Source organism: Antechinus flavipes, chromosome 3 (assembly GCF_016432865.1).
Source record: "Antechinus flavipes isolate AdamAnt ecotype Samford, QLD, Australia chromosome 3, AdamAnt_v2, whole genome shotgun sequence".
Lineage (NCBI taxonomy): Eukaryota > Metazoa > Chordata > Mammalia > Dasyuromorphia > Dasyuridae > Antechinus > Antechinus flavipes.
The window spans coordinates 349132313-349151363 of NC_067400.1; the positions used below are offsets into that span (position 1 = coordinate 349132313).

Sequence of the window (19051 nt, forward strand, 5' to 3'; positions counted from 1 at the left end):
TGGATGATGGAAGAAAGCATGCAAAGGAGGCAGGCCTTCTCTCAGAACCCCCAGTTTAGCAGCTTTGCACGAGTGGGAACATTACGCAGTGGAGGTCATGGGAGACTTCAGTGCACTCCCCAGGAGAAACCAAATGAATAAATTTCCTCAGCAATAAGGCAACATAAAAGCGACTCACTCATTCGTCTGACAAACAAGAACCCACATTGGAATGTCCCAAATATAGATTTGTTCAGTGAGTCGAATGTTCTGCTGAGCATGCAATCAGGAATGGGAATGATTTTCTCCCCTGGCCTTCAAGAGACCCCCTGTTGTTAGAGACCTAACCAGCTGTGGGGAAAGAGAGGGGGGAGCTCAGCCTCTAAGTGCCTAGTAAATTAAACGGTTATGAGGACAGCTGAGTTTTTGTTAGGTTTGAGCAAATACGGTTTTAAGCCCTCTAAACCTCCCTGTCTCTTATGTAGGCCATAAAACTAATTAGCCTATAGATGGCCAGGACTGTAAAGTAAACCCCAGCAGCCTTTCAGAAAGACCCTCCTGTCCCCTTGCTCATAAATCAGTGTGTGAGAAGGGCCAGGACTCGAGAGGTGCTTGGGATACCGTTTTAGTGGTGATCTTGAAGGCCTGGGGCCCAGTGATAGGAAGAAAGCACATTGACTTAAATGAAACCCGCTGAGGCCCTCTTGTCGATTCTTGTACCTTGTACTGATAGTTCTGGCTGGCAATTCTCTCATGCCCTGGTTTCTCTGCCTCCCCACCCCCTTCTCTGCACTATTTTCTGATATTTTCCATGCTCCATGTACTGTTTTGGGTTAGGGGCAGGTTTGCCTCGGGCCTGTGAGTTCCCTCTTATTTCAAGTTCCTTGCTGAAACAATATGAAGCATCCATAAGTCATAAGGACATTTTCTTAGCTATAGCACATGAAAAATATTCAACAAGTTTACTCAAGCATTTTGCTTCAGTAGACACCTTGTTCCTATTCTTTACATGGCAAGGCAGAGGGTGGTGAATGTCAAGATCACACACTAAATATGTGGCCCTCTAAATCTACATGCTTGGGACTTTTTATGACCTTATATGACCAAAAACATCAGTATTGCCAAAGGCTACCAGGAATTTGTTTCAAGAGAGTTACAGCTCCCTGGGCCAATTATGTTCCAGTTTTGTTATCTTTCAGAAAAAAAAAAATCTATCCTAGTCCATGTTTTGGAAGTGTAAGCAGGAAACTCTGGTTTTCTCCTATTCTATTTTTTTTATTATTCTATTATAATTGAGGTTCTATTATAATTGAGGACCTTTCACTAACAGACATCCTGTTCCACTGGTGTACCCCAGGAATACTCTCTCCCTGGGAACTTGGAAACTTGTGATTCCTAGTTTCTTATGGCTCCTCAATACTGGTGCTGGGGTGGGGGGCAGTGGGGGAGATATAGAACATAAGACAATTCTTTCTTGCACATATTTCTCATGCATAGTCTTTTGCAAAAACTCCCCAGCTCATCTTTCAATAGATAAAAGATAGGAGTAGGCCTTCAGAAAGGGAAAAATACAATCTATCCATAGCCAAATGAAAAAGTTTACTCCAAATCTCTCCTAATTAGAAAAATGAAAATTAAAGTAACATTGAGGTTTTACCTCTTATGCACCAGAATGACAAAAAAAAAAAAAAAAAAAAAGGAAAATGACAAATATTGGAGAGGCTTTCCTAAATATAGGCACATGAAAGCACTGTTGGTGGAGGTGTGAATTAGTTCAGCCATTCTGGAAAGCAACTTAGTACTATTCCCAAAAAGTCATTAAACTACACATACCCTTTGACCCAGTCCTTCTACTACTAGGCACATACCCCAAAGAGATCAAAGAAAGAGGAAAAGCATCCACATGAATAAAAACATTCATGGCAGTCCTTTTTGTAGTTGTAAAATACTAAAAGCTAAAGAGGTGCCTCTCTATTGGGGAATGGCCAAACACATTATAGTATATGAATATAATTAAATATTATTGTACCACAAGAAATGAAAAAAATGGACAGTTTCAGAGAAAACTGGGAAAACCCATAGGAAGTGATACAGAGTAAAGTGAGCAGAACCTGGGGAATAATTTGTACAACCACAACATTATTAAAAATAAAACCAACTTTGAAAGGCTAGTGAACTCAGATTAATTCAACCAGTTAAGCATGAGACCAGAAAATCAAAGATGAAGTATTCTGCCCACCTCCTGAGAGGAGAGAAGACAGATTCAAGATGCAGAATAAGGCATAAATTTTAAACATAGTTCATGTGGACATATTCTTTGCTTGATTATGTATATTTTTATTAGGGCTTTTTTTTTTAATTGAATGAAGGAAAAACACCTTCTTAGGTGCTAAGTGGCACAGCAGAATTGGGTGTCTGATCTAGAGTTAGGAAGACTCATTCTTCAGAGTTAACATCTTGTGTCATATACTTACTAATTGTGTGACTCTATACAAGGCACTTAACCCTGTTTGCCTCTGTTTTGTAAAATTTGTATTTCTTATTTGTAAAATGAGCTGGAGAAAGAAATATCAAATCACTCTAGTATCTCTGCCAAAAAAAATCCCAATCAGGGTCACAAAGAGTCTTATATGACTCTGACTAAACAATAGGAAGAAAACATCTCAGGAAGGAGAGAAAATAAATTCTTGTTAATCGAAAAATATAGATTAAAAAAAAAAACAGAAACAAGTTCCTCAGGCTTCTCCAAGCTCCCCAAACTCCCTCACATATGCTGAATTTCATTGGGGCTCTTGTTCTCTCTCTCTTTAATTCATGCTATTATTCTTTGACCAGGCTCACTCCTCTGATCTCAACACTAACTCTTAGCTGACTCTTCTTCCTTCACTATGGTTTTATTTTATTTTATTTATTTTTTAATTTTTTTTTACCAAAATCCCTCTGATAAGGACCAGTAATAGGAATGGATCTTGAACGGTCTTAAACTGAGGAGATGACTGGTAATTATGTGCTCCTATAGCTTCCATTTCCTTTTGCCAATATGCTCAGACTTTGTCATATTATCGACAATCTGTTTATAAACGGCAGCTATGGTACAAAGTATGTACAATCAAAAAAAAATACTAAATAAATGATGTAGCACCAGAATTAGGGATCAACAAACTCAGGGTCTAGTTCTGGCTTTGTAGCATCAGGCAATCACTTTACTCCCTGAGACAGTGTCCTGCTCTCTAAAATAAGGGAATAGGAGCACACCAACATTCAATGGCTCAATCTATCCTCTTCTTCATTAGTACAAGCTACATTTAATAAATTTTGAGCCAAGAAAGAAAATAGGAAGAATAGAAAGTAGAAAAATAATAGTCTATAGAACTGATGTGGGAAAACTCTATCTGTAGGCTAAATATATACCTAAGCTAAATTGTATGTAGTCTGTGTAAATAAATGCTTATATAGTAGTCATGCCTATGTCTAGCATTGCAAAAATGCAACATATCTCTAATATACATTGGTGGAAATACCTTAAAGACCACAAGATGGGGATGTTATTCAGAGAAAGTCTATGCCTTTCTTGGTGCCTCCCTGTGTTTGTGCCTTTTACAACCTTGTTCTTTATGTGTCTATTAATAATGATTACAAATAATAATAGTTCACATTTGTTATTTGTAAGAAACCAAAGTCTCTTACAGGGAAGACATTCTATAAGGGTTGTGGGGGAGAAATAGTACTTGATAATACATAGAGTAAAAGGTCATACAAAAGTGTGATTAGAAAGTAAGAAGACAATGAAAAAAATAAATTTGTTACTGATGCTGGCATTATTCAAACTATTTTTGAACTCTTTGGAAGAAATCAGTTTATAATCCACAAAAAAGATAAAAAGTAGTCACATTATTTCATAGTCACACATTGTTTTTGACCTGAAATGTAACTTCCTGGATTGGCCATTAGATTTGATTCTAAACATCTTTTGGTTGTTTCCAAAAACTATACTCCTTGAAAGGATGAAGATTTGTTCCCACTAATGATATTCAAAAGGGTGAACTGTGAGTTTTAAAAGTCATTTTCAAAGAACAGTTCCAAAAAATACTTTAATATTATTGCAATAAGTGAACTACATTAAAAGCACAATTCAGGTATTTAAAAATCAGTCACATTACTTTAAAATAATACTTCTTGCATAGCCTAGAAAAGAAAGAATGCTTAAACAGCTAATACTTAGTTTCATATTAGTTTTATCTTATCCATACCTCTCTTTTATGAAATCATATTCTCCATTATATGGGAGTCATTGATAATAGGGAGCTGTCCAACGCTGAAGCTCATTCAGAAGAACAGGTGATCAGGGTTAGTTCCCAAAGCCTGCTAAGGCCCAGTGCATATTGGCACACTAACCATACTTAAATGGAAAGTAGTATCAAGCTCTTAGAATAATCTCACATTTTATTAGATACACATGTTGTTGCTTCAATAATCTTGTATTCAGATATTATTATGTTTCAATGCTGCCAAATTGCTAACCTATGTTTAGATCTTGAACACATCTTTAGGCTTTGGCTGCTACTTGTTATCTCATGTTTGCTACATTAATAATTAATCTATTTGCTTCCAAGGACTCATGTTCCCCTTATGGTCTTGAGATGTTATTTTTGCACATAACCCTAATCAGATCAGATCATCTTGTAGATGATACTGATCATCCTGTGAAAGACTTAGTCCAAGACTCAGTTTTGCCTTATTCCAGATCCTATCTTGGGCAAACTCTTTATATGATCATTGAGAACAATTCAGGTGAAAGCATCAGGAAGCCTTAGTCAACTCATCTTTGAAAAATCATTCTCAATCAATGCAAGAAACTGATACCTGCAACCATAAAGTTTTTGGAAAGGCAAATATTCCTTGTTCCTAACAGTCAAGTTGATTTGTTTCTTCATTGTGTTAATCATTGACTTGAAACAGTTTCCACTGTTATTTCTCCTAATGTGTCACTCATCAAAAATTTATGCCTCAACAATCACCTTTTTCAATCTCAGTCTTTATGATCATATGAATGTTCTTCTTTTCCAGAGATCCTGGCGGTAGCTACTGCTTGTTAGAGCAAATAACTGAGGGTGTTCAAATCATTGCTTTTGTATTTTTCTTTTAAGATGTGCTGAAATAGTAAAGAAAAACAGTGGAAGTGATTAGAGTAGGAAATATATATATGTCTGTATAGGCATATATATGACTATGAAAATCTAAGTATATATAAATAGGTAAAACATTTATTAATCACTTACTAGGTGCCAGGCACCATGCTAAGTGCTTGTGGAAATGCAGAAAAGACTAGCCCTCTCCTCAAGAACTTACTACTACAAAGAAGGAAGATAACATTTAAAAGGGAGTGGGAAGAACAGAGGTAGGAGAAAGTATTTAAGCAGAGGCAATGTGTCAAATCCAAAGAGAAAGGAAGCTGGTAGAGAGAAGGGGGGTGGGGAAGATAAGAATTTATTATGTGTTACTATGTGCCAGATACTTCGTCAAGTGCTTTTACAAATATTATCTCACTTGATCCTCATAATAATCCTGGGAGATAGCCATTTTACTGTTGAGGAAACAAAAAACAGAAAGAAGTTAACTTTCTTGCCCAAGGTCATACAACTAATGACCATTTTAACTCAGGTCTTCCCAAATCTTTCTATACCCAGCACTCTAACCAATCTACTACATAGCTGTCTTTGAGATACAACCATATACATTCCATTGCTTCCTAAAAAGAGGCATTATTAAATTACCCATGCATATAACTTGTAAATAAAAAGCTATAATTTTAAAAAGAGGCATTATTGGAGAGGAAGAAAGAGAATTTGTACTTACATATATTTATATACAAAGGCTATGTCCTAGGCTTCTCCAGTAGTGTCTAGCATGATCTAGACCAGGGGTCCTCAAACTTTTTAAATAGGGGACAAGTTCACTGTCCCTCAGACTGTTGGAGGGCCGGACTATAGTAAAAACAAAAACTTTGTGTTGTGAGCCTTTAAATAAAGAAACTTCATAGCCCTGGGTGAGGGGAATAAACATCCTCAGCTGCTGCATCTGGCCTGCGGGCCGTAGTTTGAGGACCTCGGCTCTCAATAAATAATGTGAAGAAGCCTTAAAAATTCCATAACATAATATAGTATCATTATCAACTAAATTATTTCACTGTGTAGAACAGCACTATAGAAGTTAAAAGAAAAGGTGATAACTCTGGAGTAGTCATGAAGAACAAAGTGGAAAACCACTCCAGTGTCTTTGCCAAGAAAGTCCCATGGACGGTATGGTCCATGGGGTCATGAAGAATTGGGTGCAACTGAATAACTCAACAACAATCACATATTTATAAACAAGCAGACATTTAAAAGATCTATGATTTGTTGACATAGGGAACTCCCTCCACCAAGACAGATAGCATCTGTGACTTAGAAGATAACTTCTAGAGACTTCCCTGATGTTCAACAAGGCTAACCAGCTTGTCTAAGGCCAACTAATGTCAGAGATAAGATTTGAACTCAAATGTTTCTTACTCCAAGTTCAACCTTCTATCCACTAACCCACACTTTCTATGATTTCTGTGGACATAATATGTTCCCAGTCCTTTGTCTACCTCTCTGTTTCTCAATTTTCTCTCTCATTTTCTGTCTCTGTCTTTATTTCTCTTTTGTGTATATGTGTGCATATCTTTGTTGTTTCCCCCCAATCTCTCTGTCTCTATCTTTCTCTCTTTCTTTGAATATAGAAGAAAATATGAAAACCTCATGCAAGTCAGGCAATATTCTTTAGTATCATATATATATATATATATATATATATACACACACACACACACACACACACACACACACACACACACACACACACATATATATATATATATATATGTATATATATATATATATATAGTTCAAATGAACTAGTTTATATTCCATCTTCTCCATGAAGCCATCCATGACAGACTTAGTTCATAGCTAGTACCTTTTCCTTTAACTCCTACAGTACTTAGACTCTATACTAAACAATGAAATAATTTAGTTGATAATAATATTACATTATATTTATATAATCAATTCATAATTTTAAAAGTGTTTTCTCATACTTTTTATTGAGGACCTATAATGTGCTTTATACTATGCTAAACACTGTAGAAGAAGCCTTTGTCCTCAAGGGTCTTATAATCTAGCTAAAGAGGTAAGATATATAAAACAGTAAACAATACAAGATAAACTGTAATCAAATACTAAAGTGTGTGGTAAATAACAGCTGTTAAAATTCAGAGAATTGGATGAGCAATGAAGATTGGAATTCTCAGAGAAAGTTTTATAGAGGAGCTGGGGAGAGAGTCAGACCTTGAAGGATAGATAGGATTTGGATACACAAAGAAGAGGAGGGAGATAGTCCTACACTAAAACAATATTATATTCTGTTTTATAGTGTTCTCTGTTTCGTGTACATAATTCTTATTTCAACAAGTAGATCATCAGCTTCTAGAGAGAAGGAATTATATCTTATTGTCATATACAATACTAGTACTATTATAGATTTGGATAAAGAGCATATAATCAATAAAAAGCTTGCTTCAAAGTCAGACCTGCCAAAAGTTGTTTTTTTTTTTTTCCCCTTGGAGAAGAGATGGTGTTGGAGACTTCAGTGCACTCCTTTTCAGACCTAGATAACATTAATAGAACTAATAGAACAATGAATAAGAATGAAATTAAATATCTAAGTAAAATTTTAGAGGGGAAATGATAGACTTTTGGTAATTACTAAATAGAAATCATAAAGAACAGACATATTTTCAACTCTGTATGGTACATTTACAAAAATTAGCTATGTGAAAAGTATAAAGAACTTACAGACAAATGAAAAAACTATTAAACTTCAAAATTATAATCAATAAATGGAATTCCTAGAAAGATTTAGACTTCAATAGATCTTATATAATATAATCCTAAAAAATAAATGTGTCAAAGAACAAATCACAAAAACAAAAAAATAATATCATCAAAGAAAAAAAAATTAGATGACATACCAAAAATTTTGTGATGCAACCAAAACAATTCTCAGAGGAAATTTTATATCTATAAGTACTTTCATTTAAAGAGAGAAAGAGAGATATGGGGAAGAAGGGAGGGAGGGAGGGAGGAAGGAAGGAAAGGAGCAAGGAAGAGAGGGGAAGAAGAGGGAAGGAAAGAAGACAAGGAATTTTTAAGTATATCGTAAAATAAGACTCCTGCATGATGTATACAGGTTTTATGTTTTCTCCCATGAGAAGATGCCAAGAGGAAAATTTAGAGAAGAAACCAGTCTTATTATGTACTAGGCATTATAGGATAAAAAAACAACAACAACAACCCAGTCACTGCCCTCAAGCAGCTTACGTATTATTAGTAGGCAACAACATGTACACAGATAAGTATACAAAATACATGCAAGATAAATACAGAGTAATTTTGAGGGCAGAGAGAACTAACAACTGAGGAAATCAGAAAGGTCCCTAAGTATGGGAAAATACCTCTCTTGAATCTTGAAAGGAATAGGGATTGTAAGAAATGAGAAGAGAGAGCATTCTATGTACTGAGTACAACTTATATAAAGTCATAGAGGCAAAAACTGGAATATCCTATGTAGGGAAGTGATATTTAGAACATAGGATATGTGAAAGGGAATAATAGCAAATCAATCTACAAAGATTCCTTGGGATTAGACTCTGAGGGATTGTAAATATGAAAATTATTTTTGTTCTTGAAACAATATGAAACTACCAAAAATTCTTGAATAGAGGATTGACAAAATTTAGAACTTGTGTCTTAAGTATTTGTTAAGCAATATCTATGTACTAGACATTGTTCTGGGTTCTGGGAATACAAATTCAAAACTAAGACAGTCATATATTCTACCAGGGGTGGCATGTTTATAGACAAATAAATACAGAATTATAAAAAAATAAATAAACAATGATGGAGTGGGCAGGACTAACAACTGAAAGAATCAGGAATAAATCAATAATAATAACATAAATTTGGGGCAGGAAAGATCTTAGAACCTTATATATCCATAAATGCTTTCATTGACAAAAAAGAGAATGAAGAGATCAATGAACTGGATGCATAATTCAAGTAATGAGAAAATCAACAAAGCAAAACTTCCAAATTAACAACAACAACAACAACAACAAAATAAGTCAAAGAAGATACAAGGGGAATTTAAAACAAACAACAAAAACCATAGTGAGCTGATAAATAAAAGTGAACTATTTTCCTACCAAAGGACTAATGAAATAGATATATCATTAGCTTATATGAAGGTTAAGAAATTTAAGGTAGGCCCAAAGAAGTTAAATGTCTTGCACAAAGTCACACAAGGTAGGAAACTGGTCATATTAAAACATACTCTAGTATGATAGAAAAGAAAGAAATCAGTTTGACCTGGGGCCAAATATTTATTGAATTCCAACTGCACTTGTAATAGCATAGTATTATAAAGAATTAAACCTGGTGAGGGTGTTGTGAGGATGAGTGGGAAAATATAGCCTTTCCCTCAAGTCCCTTGCTGGGAAGAACATAAATAAATGTGGTTTGATAGAAGTGTCTACACATTTACATATCTATAGGTAGATATGAAACTATGAGTATACACTGCTGTAAGGTCTTGAAATTAGATTGAATTGGATTTGTTGTGATAGATATTGATTGACTAGATGCACCAGGGAAGTCCAGTTGCAACTGGTTTCCATTAGGGTCTGAAAATAAGAGGGCAATTCAAGCACATCCCTTCTTGTTTGTCCTTTAAAATAATAGGACCTTGGTTCCTACTAATAAATTACTGACATCTTAGCATCTGTGCTTACTCTTTCTGAGGAACTGACACTAGAAATTTGATCAAGATTTTATTTTCTATTAAAAAATGTAGGATATGTGAACTATTGAGGAGAGTTATGATTTGGGCTAACAGGTATTCTCCCCTGGGTGCTCTGAGATCATAGAACTACTTTATTCTTTATTGATGATTTTTCATCAATACTGATGAAAAAGAAGATCCTCAGAATAATACCAATTGATGTGCCTGGTAGTTGGGCGGAGGGAAGTATCTGGTATATTTGTGCAGCAACAACCCAAGAAGTTCCTGTAAAATTTGAGAAATCCAAGCCAGAAGATTCAATTTGGGGAAGTCACAGTGAAAAGAACAATGCAGAAAATTCAATAAAGAATATTCATACAGGTTTATAGAAATCATATAAAGTTTCACCAAAAATTGAATTTCTACAGATCATTCACTTTAGCATTGCTATTCACATAATATTCAATCTCTAAATTTTTTGTTTGTTTTTTAAGTTTTATTGATGCACTCTTATTGCATCATCTTCATTTGCAGATAACCATCTCTCTGCATCCTCCCACCTCCAATCTTCATTTGAAATTTTAAAAAGCAGCCAAGCAAAATCAACCGAAACAGCCATCACATATGGAAGCATATGAGTATTCCATATCTATAGTGCTCCTTCTCTCCAGTATAAGAAGGGTGAAGCATTTCCTCATCTCTTCTCTATGATCAAGATCAATGACTATAATTATATAACAATCAGCTTCTAAACTTTCTAGTTAAAGGAATTATTCTCTTTCTAAAGATTAGTGACTCAACTTCTTAGAGGCTAATTCCCTGTGTGTCTAGTCTGCAGGAAGAAAGTGTAAAGGGAAAGGAAGAGGAAGCAAGAATCAGAATCAATGAGGTGGTAACTTTCAGATAATTCTTTGTTTCTGTTTCTCATGGAAAATATGATCTCATTGGCCCTCATGTTAAATAGGAGTTTTGTTTAATTTTCAACAATCAAAAAGTGAGGTGGCTATTGTTAATAATTTTTCCTGGGCTTTCAAAATTTCTAGCTGGTCTGCTAAGCAGAAGCAAAGTAGAAAAGTCAATATTTCTAAGATATCTGATGGAGAGGATTTCCTGACTTTGGAATATTTCCTTTCTAACATTATGTGGACAGATTAATTACCTATTAATTCACTAATGATTTACTAGCAAGTAAAAGTGATAACAAGTGAAGAAATTTGCTCAACAATACTTGACTGATATTTCAAAAACAAAGCCTTTTCTGACTCCCTTACTCAAAAACCTTTAGCAGCTCCCCATTACATTAAAAGGTGAAGTCCAAATTTCTTAGCCTGATATTCAAGACCATCCACAACCTGACCTAATACTGCCTTTTCAAACTCATTCCTTACTATTTGCCTATATAATAGTACTATGTTTTAAACCTTTCTAATATATATGCTGTAATTAGCTGTGTTCACTAATAAAGTCCTACTCTGGTATAGAAGTGACCCAAGGCTCTCAAAAGATATGACAATAGAATTCTGGAAAGTGCTGCCAAGTGTGAGTCCATCAGCAGATTGTTTGGCAGTTTTTGAGGTGGAGCTCAGCTAAATCTAGAGTTCATTATTAGACTGAATGCAGTGGCGAATTATCACCTGCATCAGTGAATACCCACACCAATGAAAATATGTATCCTTAAATTTTTCAAATAAGCTATCTATGTATATGGGATATTTTAAATATCAAAGTGTGAGTCTATTTTTACCCTAGGTAGATTATATTTATTTTGCTGTATATGTTATTTTTGGTTATAAGTCTTTATTGTTTTGCCTCTTGGTATAATTCATTCCAGGCTCTTCTCTCCTCTTTGGTGGTAGTTTCCAGATCTTACATAATCCTTACAATAATTTCTTGGATTTTAAATTCTTTTTTTTTCTAGTTGCTTAAAATATATTTTCTTTGATTTTAAACTCTATATTATGGCTATGGGATTTCTTTCTGGAGATACTTGATAGATTTTATTTTCATTTTATCCTTTGATTTGTCCTCAGCAGTTCTAGTCTGAGGCACGTTTGATTTATTACTTCTTGACATCTGGAATATAGATTTTAAAATGTTTTTTGTTTCAGTTTTCAAGTAATTCAATGGTTTGTAAGTTCTCTCTCTTTGATTTGTTTTCCAAGGTAGTTGTTTTTGTTCATATATATATGTAAACATTTAATATTTTCTTTTCTTTATATCATTATCAATCTTTTCTTTTGATTTTCAAGTCTTTCAGTTTTATTCTGATTTCTTTTGTTGTCTCATGCTTAAGTTTGGTCCTGTCCAACTTTCTAAGAGTCTGTTACTTAAATACAGTTTTGTTCCTTTTGTACTAAGCTATTTATCCTCCTCATTTTTTTTCCCTCTAGAGCTCTTATTTCATTAATATTTTTTTTTAAAATCCATAATTTCTTCTATGAATCCTAATAAACCTTGTAGAATGGATGTATTTTTGTTTGATGCTTTCCTTGATGTGTTTTCAAGTCATTTTCTTTTTTTCTGGGTTTGTTTATAGGTATGCCTGATTTTATTTTTTTTATCATCAGTATTTTCTTTCTTTATTCATTTTCCATGTTGTTTTAATTGGAACTTTGTGTCAGAGTCAGATTTTCATGGTTCCAAATGGTGAAGCCTTGTTTGGTCTTGGCCTATATTATTTGAGATCCTGTCTCTGCTTTCTCTAGCTAGTGGTATTTTTTCAAGGATCTCTGGAGAGGATCATTGTCCATTATAGATTCTGATCCCACAGATTTCATTCCTGGATAAATTATCAGATCAACACTGCAGGCTCCTGTTTTTCCTGGATCACTCTGGTCTGTGAGTTTAAAGGTTTCTTGTATATTCTCCTCTCAGGCTAGGCTTTTCTGACTAAATATCTTCTCTAATGCTTCAAGCTTCTGCTAGTCTCTTTATGTGGACCTGGGGTCAAATATTCCTTTAGAGTTCATGGTGTCTTTTTTTCCATCCTTATTGGAGAAAATCTTATCCATCTGCACTTATTTACTCTGTCACCATGAAGAAATATTTCTGTAAAAGCAAAAATTATTTCTCTATAATTATAGCCAGTGTTTATATAGTACTTCAAGATGTAGAAAGCACTTTTCATTTGTTATTTGATTTATCAAACTTTTTATTTAATTTTCATTTTTGATCTACTTTAATATCACTACCATCCGAAGCTTAGCATAAAATTCTGTTGTTTAATTGGGTTGAAATACAGAAATAATATATCCCAGTCAGTTCAATCTTTTTGCTGCTCCCTAAACATGACTGAAGCTTTCCTTCTCCACACTTTGGCTAATGCAATTTCCTGTACCTGGAATATCATCCCTTTTCTCCCCTTCCATTTGAGATCTTTTTCATCAAAATCAAGATCAGATTGTTTTTCTTGCACAAAGCCTTCAGTGATTTCCCCAGTTCACAGTTATCTCTTCTTTCAATAAGCCACTTTAGCATTTCCTGTCTCTGTTTCCTTTATCTGGCATATAAGTTCATAGCATTGTGTATTTGATCTGAAAGGAACCTTGGAGATGATTTACCCAACCCTTCTCATTTGCCAGATAGGGAAACCAAACCTGAAGTGACTTGTCTAAGGTCACATAGTCGGTGAGTTGGGACTGGGACATATATCTCAACAGTCCAATGTTGTATTTTTTCCCTAGACCAGATGAAGCACTGTATTTGAAGTAAGGAAGATCCAGATGCAATTCAGTTCCTTCAGTCATTAATTATAAGACTTTGGGAAAACCTTTTAGCCTTGGTTTTCTCATTTGTAAAATGGAAACTATATATAAAATCAAATATACCTCATCATATATACCTTACAGTACTCTTATGAGATTCTAAGGAATAGGGGGATATAAAATACTTTGCAAATATTAAAAGTCTTTTATAAATGAGAGCCACAGTTGTAACATCTATCATCTTAAATATATCGCATAACACCTAGAGCACAGATACAACCTAAAATTTGTTTATTGACTTTAGAAGAACTCTGAAATTGACAATCAATGACTTTCTTTTCTCTATATGATATTCTGCATGAAGGAAAAAGAGGAAATGTTTGATTGGTTACACCAAATCAATGCAGCCATTCCAACCCATAATCAAACTCTCACATAAAACATTTGTACTTTCCAGATTCCAAGAGCTGTTTGAGAGGGTTTGCCCTTTGGGTTTAAGAAAATGCAATTGTTTATCTCAATTGTAAAGTAATTTTCCATGTGCAGAATGTGGCCAATCCAATCCAATACATAGGTTTATCGTACGGAAGGACCAAAACATCTTAATCAGGCATTAGCCTCTCCGAACCAGCAGAAATGAGAGCAAATCCAGGAAGCATTATTTCTCCGAGATAAGAATGTAATTGCCTAATGTGACTTAGAATCTACTAAGGCTCTGTTTTAGCTGATTTAGCCCACAGAACGGCTGTTCATGTCCTCAATTCACAGTAAGCCCTAAGGAATTCCTCTTATCACAAATGGGATTGTACAATGATAAAATGGTTTGTTGTAAGGATATTTCTCTCCACTCCCAAGAGAAAAACAGCTGCTGCAGTTTGAGGCTTACATGCCTCAGGTCCCTTACTTTTTTATTTTTTATTTTTTGCCCAGGATTCAGGGAGGGAAGTTTGCTCCTTGGAAAGTTAGGAATAAATTAAATAGAAGAGTCACTGGGAAAGCAATATGATTTCACATAATGACAGAACATTCTTACTAGAGTATGAGTATTTGTGTGTGCCTGCCTCTGTGTGCCCATATGTTCAAGCAATCAATCAAGTATTTAACTGAGGGTCCCAATTAATCTTCCTAAAGCACTGTTTTGATCACAGAGAGAGTGGAGTGTGTGTGTGTGGGGGGGGGGGTGGATCTCTGGATTTGGAGTTGGGAGTTTTGGGTTCAAATCCTTATTTTTCTGCTTGCTACCCTTTGTGACACTGGACAAATTTCTCTAGACCTCGGTTATCTCACCTGTAAATGAGAAAGTTGAGACAGGTGAACTCCAAAGCCTCTTCTAGACTGAAATCATAGAATTATTGATTTTAGGCTAGAAGAGACCTTGCAAGTTATCTGGTTCAAGTCCCTCATTTAGTAAACAAGAAAAAAGGGACCCAGGGAAATTGTTATTTGCCCAAGATCACACAATAACAAGTTGCACATGATGGAGCCAGGATTCAAATCTAAACTTTGTAAATACATATGTAATATTCCTTGCAGAAAAAAAAGACAAGCTCTTCCAACATCTTTGTAGGAAAACTCCATGGAATGTAGAATCTAGGAGGTCACCAAGAGTTGGACACAACAAATGAACAACAAATTCCGTGCTTAATTCACTGTATTATGTTTTCTCCTTATCTTTAGACATGATTTCCACTAAAAATCTTTTAATGGCTGCCCATTCCTTATTTAATAAAGTCTGAATGCCTTAGTTTGACATTCAGGGCTTTTTCTTTCTCTCTCATTATTTTTCTTCACTTAGCCCTAGTTAATCTAGTCACTGTCCTTTGAAAGAGATATTCTTTCCCTACTAGGTGCTTTCCCTATAGCTGGAAAGACTTTTCCACATTTTTGTTTGTTGGAATCTCACCCATCCAATAGAGACCAGTTTAAATGCAATCACCTCATAAAGGCTTTTTGGATCCTCCACCACCTTAGCCTGAAGTGCTTATGCCCCCTCTGTTTAAGTAGGTATTTTATATAATTTACTAGAGTAAAGTACTTATCTTATTGTACACTATAGTTATAGGAGACGTGCCTTTTCTCCTCTACTGGATAGAGCAGTATTCACCCTCAAATGTGAATTTGAGTTGTACATTATAAGTACTTAATATTTATTCAACAAATAAATGAATCAATTAGGAAATTAATTATATAATGTTATATTCTTAAAACATCAGTTGAGTTGCTAATCTCTATTGTTATTTGCAAGGCAATCATGGGATATAATAAGAGAAAGAACACTAGCTTAGGATAAAAAATATTTAGGTGCTACGCCCCACTACCACATACTAGTTACATGACCTCATGCAAATCATTTCAGCTTTTTAGACTCTTGTTTTTTATTATAAAATGGAGATCCCCATGTGCAAGAATGTTTGTGGCAGCTCTTTTTGTAGAAACTGAGTGGATGCCCATCAGTTGGAGACTGCCCATCAATTCAAGAATGGCTGAATAAGTTATGGTATATGAATGTTATGGAATATTATTGTTCTACAAGAAGTGATCGGAGAATGGTTTTAGAGAGGCCTGGGGAGACTTACATGAACTGGTGCTAAGAGAAATGAGCAGAAGCAGGAGATCATTGTACACGCCAACATCAATATTATACAATGCTCAATTCTGATGGATGTGACTCTTTCCAACAATGAAATGACTGAGGTCAGTTCCAATGATCTTATGATGAAGAGAGCCATCTATATCCAGAGAGAGGATTGTGAGAATTGAATATGGATTACAACATAGCATTTTCACTTCTTTTGTTGTTGTTTGCTTGCATTTTTATTTTCTTTCTCACTTCTTTTTCCTTTGATATGATTTTTTTGTATGTGCAGCAAGATAATTGCATAAATATGTACACCAATTTTGTAGTTACATATATTTTACCATGTTTCATATATATTAAATTACTTGCCATCTAGAGGAGGGGATGGAGGGAATTGGGGGGGATTAGAACCTAGGTTTTACAAGGGTCAATGTTGAAAAATTATCTTTGCATATGTTTTTAAAATAAAAAGCTTCAATTAAAAAAAACTCTTTCTAAAAAATGTTTTTAAATAAAATTAAATGGGGACAATCTCCTAGGGATGCTAGGAGAACCAAATACAATGAGACATTACATGAGGAAGCACTTGGAAAACTCTGAACTATTATAGAAACATAATTTGAATTTTTAGAGGAAAAGGATTTACTTTCCCTACTATACTCTAAATCCTTGAGAATAGAGTCCTAATACTTCTTTATATTCTGTCTCAGATCCTAGCACAGAGTCTTCAGTATAGTAAGAATTTTTTAAAAATACATAAAACAAATAAATGAATTCTATATGCCCAGAATTAAATTACATTAGTGTGAATAAAAAGAAATATTTGAATGTTATTTTCAGATGGTATACACATATACATATACATTCATACTTTTTTTGGGTCCAAATCTAGACCTGAGATTTCATTATTTAGGTAATTCTTAGTGTGGAAACTCCTTCCACCAGTGGAGGACCCTAAATCATCTATAATTTACAGTTACCTAGGACATTGAGAAATTTACTATCTCGATATGTTCACACAGTTAGCATATGTCAAAAGCAGAGCAAAGCTAGTCCTCCATCCATTGCTTCTGTATAGTCCTTTGTATATATGTATGAGTATTTAAAGTACACATATATGCACTCTCAGGATTTACTCTTAAGGTTATTATAATCTCACTGGGAGAAAGAATTTTTTAAATAATTAGAAACAAATGCAAAAAACAGGCTGTAAACAAGTGCTAGATGGAATTCCAATTCTAACACGTGATGCATAAAACAATAATATATCTACCCGATCTGGTTTTATCCTTAGCCTTCTTTTGCTTCTCTATTTTAGCCCCCAGTTACCTCCTCAATCAGATGAGGGATTGAATGAGATGATCTCCTAATTCTGACTTTCTGTGGCTCTAATCCCCTGCCCCCACCCCTCTAAAGGCTGATTTCAGCCACAGCAGCGGGTGAGCTCCTTCAATTCCTTGCAGTCTGTAGTACAGGTGTCTGACACATTTATGCTCCAGCCTTCACTGTGTAAGAGGAAGTGACCCTGATCCGGTGGGCCAGCCTTATCTCCCCACTAAATCTGACTCTGCTGGAGCCATATCACTAGTCATAAATGATCCAACAGCCTCTCTAAGCCTGAGAGGTGGCAATTGGGAACTCTACCTTGATGAAATCAAAGAAGGCAAATCACACTAGAAAACAGCCAACCACCAGAACTCTTTCAATCACAAAGTCCGGGTCCTCTCCTGTAGAATACCACTTCAACATCTCATTGAGTCTCTTTTTAAATAGCTATACATCATTTTTAGTACTGTGTTACTTACTGCCCAGGATCAGAAACTTGAAAAAATGCAGCACCTACCAATGGTTTCCAAACACTGCTTTGATGGAAGAGAAACTGCTCTTTGCTGCTGCCTCACTGAACTTTTACTCCTTAACATTCACTTATTGTTTTTTAATACATGGTTTTCAAATCATGTCCCATTCTAAAGTTAAAATCACCCTGTTTTATTTATGATTGTTGTCACGAAAAAATTACTTGACATAATGAACATGAAAATATAGAGTGGAGGGTTTTTTTTTGTCAATTTCTATCTTACATTCTTAAGAATGACTGCCACTTCAGTCATTTTTAAAGCTTAGAGAACAAAAATCACAAAGAAAGAAGAAAAAGATTCAGCTGCACAAAAACATTTATGGCAGCTCCCTTAAGAATAGCCCCAAATTGGAAAATAAAGGAATGCCCAACTATTGGAGAATGACTAAACAAATCATATATATGAATTAATGAAATATCATTGTACTATAAAACGGAAATGAACAATTTCAGAGGGAACTTGGAAAAGTTCTATAAGCTGATGTATAATGAAGTGAGCAGAATAGGAAAATAATTTATACAGTGACATTATAGAGAAAAACAATTTTGAAAGACTAAAGAACTCCCATTAGTGAAATAATAAATCATGATGGACTAATGATGAAATGTGCTACCTGCCTCCTCCCAGAGAAGTGATAGACTAAAGATGCAGAATAAGGTATACATTATTGAACATGGCCTATGTGGGATTTTGCTTTGAGTGACTGCATATTAGGAGGATTTTTATTTTTCTTTCTTTTTTGTTCAGTGGGGAGGAGTTAGGAAAGAAAAGGAGAGAAAAAAAAATGCTTGTTACTTAAAAGAAATGATAAAACTTAATTTGAGAAAGGAAAAGAGAGAGAGAGAATACAAGTCACATGAAATTCCAAACTCAGAGACAGAAACTTACAAATATATTCCAAAGCTATGTGCCCTGAATTCCATTCCTCTGAACCCAGACTCAGTCCCTTCCCATTAAATAAGGGCACATTCTCTACTTTATACACGTAGTCTTCCCTCTCTCTGCACATTTCTTCTTTCCTTCTGTGTGAATTCTGACAGCTTGGATGGGTGTTGGCTTTGCTCTTACATACC

The 19051-nt window shown here is 34.8% G+C and overlaps 1 long non-coding RNA gene across 1 annotated transcript in view; it reads right to left on the reverse strand.

Moving 5' to 3' along the window:
- Positions 1-4445: 4445 nt before the first annotated feature.
- LOC127557955 (uncharacterized) overlaps positions 4446-19051 on the reverse strand; it is a 29411-nt gene continuing 14805 nt past the window's right edge. The window contains exon 3 of the long non-coding RNA XR_007952677.1: positions 4446-5131. This is a non-coding gene — a long non-coding RNA (uncharacterized LOC127557955). The remainder of the gene's footprint in view (positions 5132-19051) is intronic.